Source organism: Austrofundulus limnaeus, unplaced genomic scaffold (assembly GCF_001266775.1).
Source record: "Austrofundulus limnaeus strain Quisiro unplaced genomic scaffold, Austrofundulus_limnaeus-1.0 Scaffold56, whole genome shotgun sequence".
Taxonomy (NCBI): Eukaryota; Metazoa; Chordata; class Actinopteri; order Cyprinodontiformes; family Rivulidae; genus Austrofundulus; species Austrofundulus limnaeus.
The window spans coordinates 2051803-2056439 of record NW_013952458.1 but is presented as its reverse complement, the minus strand read 5'-3'; the positions used below and the strand labels follow the sequence as shown (position 1 = coordinate 2056439).

The window sequence follows — 4637 nt, the reverse complement described above, 5'->3', positions numbered from 1 at the left end:
CACACACACACACACACACACACACACACACACACACACACACACACACACACACACACACACACAAACTGTTATCGTATTCTCACAACAGGAAGGAGCAGGTTTTTCTTTGAAATCTTTTAAAGACCAAATTTGTCATTGTTGTAAAATGTATTTACTGTGAACAATATGCAAGCATTTTAATATTTGTTTTAGTATGAAACAAAAAATTTTTTTTCTAGAAACTGACGGGACAAAACAAATCAGTGTTTTGGATTTGAACATTTTTGATGTATACATAGGTCTGTTTCTGACTTTCATTTTTTCAGTTTTCCCAATTCCTATATACTATGGATTAAGACTAGGAGACATGGTGCAAAATGTCAGCAGCATCAGCCTTGCCAAGCCACGGTTGGCTGGAGCTGACTTGGCATCGACTGTGGAAGTCCTCACAGTGTGATGTTAGGAAACAGCCAGTGGACATGAGAAGGCATGTTGTTACTGCATGTGCTCCCTGTGTACTTGTCATTTTAAAAGAAGAGAGGAAATTTGTTGCACTATTGGTCAGTTTTTAACATACTAGTGTGCCCACAATTTTACAAACATATTTGTGTAAAGAATGAGTTTGAGTTGTCTCAGATTAAAAATGCAAATGAACTAAATAAGAAAAGCTTTAAATAATGTATGACCTTGGATGCAGATCATTAAGAAACCATCACACAGAAGCAGGAAGAGAAGAGGATAAAGGGTTAAAATTGCAACGGCAGCTTCAATAACACAACCTTCATAAGTCTGTTGTCTGAGATGCCAGAATCAGTCTCCAGTGAGGAGGCAGATGTGCTGTCAACTTCAAAGAGCATATAGCTCTCTATATCGTAATCAGAATGGACATAGTGCCTGATGTTTCTGAGGTGCGTCTAACTTTGAGAAAAGCTAAACTTCCTACACCTGTCTGTACAGTATTTGTTTGAAAAAAATGCATCTGTCTTCAAGGAGGTTACACACAATTCACAYAATTACCCATGCATGGAGGTATTGTTTCTGTCTGTTAGCAAAATAACTCATAAGCAAGTTAATTAATTTTCAGGAAATATTTAGAAAGCAATCACTGTGTGTGYGCATCTACAACTGATTTACTTTTTGGGTCAACCAATTCAAGATGGTTGCCACAGATTATTGACCTCAGCAAACACAAAACATTTATATTACTCAGGAAACTGTGTAGAGATTAAGTTGAAATTTGGTGTGGTAGTAYCTATGAGTCATCTTAGACACATACTCTGAGTGCTTTAGATTATGTTCAGTATTTCTTTCAAATTTGGCATTACCTATGGAGTCAACCCTGTCTGTTGGCAAAAAAAAACCTCTTGAACCAGGTGACTGTTTTGAATAAATTTAAACCCATTCAAGATGGCCGTCACAGCTAATCAATCTTGGATAACATAAAAACTTGAACACATAAATATGCTTAAATGTCCAGATATTTTGTCACAAACTCAGTCACTATACAGCTTTCAGCATTGTCCTCACCATGAGGCAGCATGATCCACTGAAACAAATTCAAAACTGAGCAAATTCAAAGTCAAAGTAGGAAGACAAAACAGCTTCACTGACATGGTGAGAGAAACCTGACAGCGTTACACACACACACACACACACATGAACAGCACACCAACACTAAAGTCTACTCTTTTCCTGCCAACCTCCGTATGTAGCTTTGACAGGCATCAGTGTCAGGAGTGTGTAAGTGTCAGCCCAAGGTGTCAGTGTCCACACAAACAAGCCCGAGAAGTGGTGGGAGGGGGAAACTAACAACAAACACAAGTCAGCCATTTTTTTTCACCCCTGCTCAAGCCTCCTCCTTCACCATCTGTGTCAGAAAAGCTGCGGGTGCCACCGCCGGCTAATAAGGCAATCAGAGATGGAAAAGATGCTGACACGGCGGCTTTCGAGCCTCACTCAGAACAAAAGAGGAAGCGGAGAAGGAGGGAGAGAGGTACGGTGAGGGGATTAAAACAGGAGGCTTGAGGGGAGAAAGGGAGGGGGGCCAAAGTGTCTGTTGTGGTTGTCAGTCAAAATCGTAAGCCCACTTTGTGCTGTCAGGGAGGATAGGCAAAAGAGAGGAAGTTCTGAAAAGAGAGGGAAAAAGATGTTTAGTTCTGTGAACAAGAGGTTTGTATGTGTGTGTGCAGATCCAACAGAAATGAAGTCCTTGGAAACAAACTGAGCCACTTATATAAAATAAAACAAATAAATATGAAACAAAAAAAATATCTGCTGATTGAGCTCACGTTTCTTAGCCTATATCCAAGGTGTGGCTCATTTGTTCTGTAAACATGCGTTTGCGGGCGTTTTAAGTGTCACTGTGTGTCAGGTGCAAGCAGAGATGCAATGTGACTGGTGGAGGGGGGGAAAGCGAAGCCATCTGTGTCTGGAGAGGAGCCTGTCACTATTGTTGTGCCCAGAGTCCTGGATTTCCTGCTGCAGACAGGTGACACCACAGTAGGACATCCCTCTGCCGCATACACACATGCACGCAAATGAGAACATGCACTCCTTTTCTCTCAAACTGCATCCCTACCCAAACGAATAAGGTAATGTGCGGTCCCACTCATACTTTTTATACACATGAACAAATATWAAGTTAAAGTGTCTGTGACATCAAATTTTTGAAATAAATGTTAGGGTATTTTTGGAAAGATAACATTTATAACATATTGCAATAATAATAAAAAAACTGTTATGTAGATAATAACGWGAAATGACAGGAAGTGATGTGAAAGGGGAATGTCTGTGAACAGAACATTGCTAAAATGGCTAACAACCCAAATAGTTGAGAATCTGATTTTTTTAAATTACTTTGAGTCACTTTTAGAGAGAGATAAAAGTTAGAGTTCAAATAATGTTGTTTCAATAAACAAAGACCAGGGAGTGCCCCTTTAATGTCACTTCCTGTTTCACTTTGGCTGAGCTGAGCTCAAATGAAAATATGCCAGTTATGCAACAAAATGGGTAGAATCGAATGTGTTATGCTGAGTTTCCTAAACATAAAGGTGCTTTCTTTGACTTTTTGCATTTGAAGGATATTCCAGCACAAACACATAAAAATTTTTTAGATTCTTTAGATTGAAAATATTGAATTGCAACCATCCAAATCTGTTACAAACAAGATTTGCACAACTAAAACATTTTTTTCTAGTTGCATTATTAGTTGCATCTCAATAATAACCAAATTTTAAGTACTTTAAGCACAACTTTAACTGCCAAACTGGGATAACGTTACACAATAAGCCCAACTTCTTCCCTTCCCTTTGCCTTCTATACACAACACACTTTCTCCTTTAAGCCTTTTTCATTTATTCATGTTGTCTCAGAGAAGAGGGCAATCCCCGCTCTCATTTGCAGTGCTAATGTCCAATTCCAGCAGCTTTCACCCTGCTGATTTACCCTTCGCGCCGAACGCYGCATCTGCAACGGGGCGTCTAGTGAGGCTCCCCCTAACAACGTTTAGCGGCCCTTCAAAGAGGGAGCTCTGGCGTGGCAGTCTTATTTCTCTCCCCCGTTTCGCTTTGTCACCGGTCCCTCCATTCCCTGCCACTCACCTCTGATGGGTTCGGACAGGCCTGATCAGTGTGTGTCATTGACCTGTACGGTGAGCATGAGTGTGTGCGTGTTTCAACAGAGAGAAGGCTGTAAATAAAATGACATTATTATTTCCTCTGTCTTATCATGTAGAAAAGCCAATTATGGTAATGCTTAGTATGTCAGGCGATAACTGTCTCGCCCCACTCTTGCCTTCATTGGGTTCATTCTTGGCCCCCTTTTCAATGCAGAAGTTGTGATTGTTGTTTCATCTGACATGACACTCTCTTTGGGCGAGGATAGAGCATGTTGGAGCAAACTGGCACCAACCTGCAGTCCACAACCAGTTTGGGTTAGTAACCGTTWAATTACTTGACTGTTGACTGCACAAGAGCACAAAGCTCAAATTATGTTTAAACAATAAAAACTTTAACCAATTAGTAGTTAGGTGAAGTACTCAGATGATCATAAACACTTGTTAAAAAAAATCTCCAACCCCAACTTCGCAAAAATGTTGTTCAATATATTTGAAGAATTTYCCACACATTTTAATTCAAAGTCGTAGTTTGTGTTGTCATATTCTTTAACACTGATGTCGATACAYAGAATTAAACGTAATTTAATCCACAGCTTCTTGACCAGACATCTAAAAGCTTACCTATTAGCAACCCCTCCCTAACCCACATAGAATAGTYCACCATATGGCACAATGGCTCTGGGCCTTCTTGTGGCTCATATGCTGAACAAATCCACCTCAGTTTCCACAGCCCTTCAAAGTAGAGGCAAACTGCCAGTACAGTCTGGATATACTGGTAGCTGCAATATGGGCAGTCAAATGTTCCTCCATTTTTTTTGTTCTTAATCTAGATTATCATTGTAAAATCAATCAAACTGATTTTTCTTATGTAGCTTGACTTTTAATTAGAAAAATGTTAGACTTTAAAGGGATAATATCATGTAAAATCAACTTTTTTGCATTTTATATCATGTTATAATGTTGTACTCTCATAAAAACATGCCCAAAGTCTTGCTTTGACTCATTCATGCATGTTTGAGAAATCCTGCAGCGTTTTTAG

At 39.5% G+C, this 4637-nt stretch overlaps 1 protein-coding gene across 1 annotated transcript in view; it reads right to left on the bottom strand.

The window, feature by feature from the left end:
* The window catches only part of LOC106518151 (teashirt homolog 1), a 31636-nt gene that overhangs the window by 5409 nt on the left and 21590 nt on the right, over positions 1–4637 (bottom strand). The gene's annotated exons all lie outside the window — the stretch shown is intronic.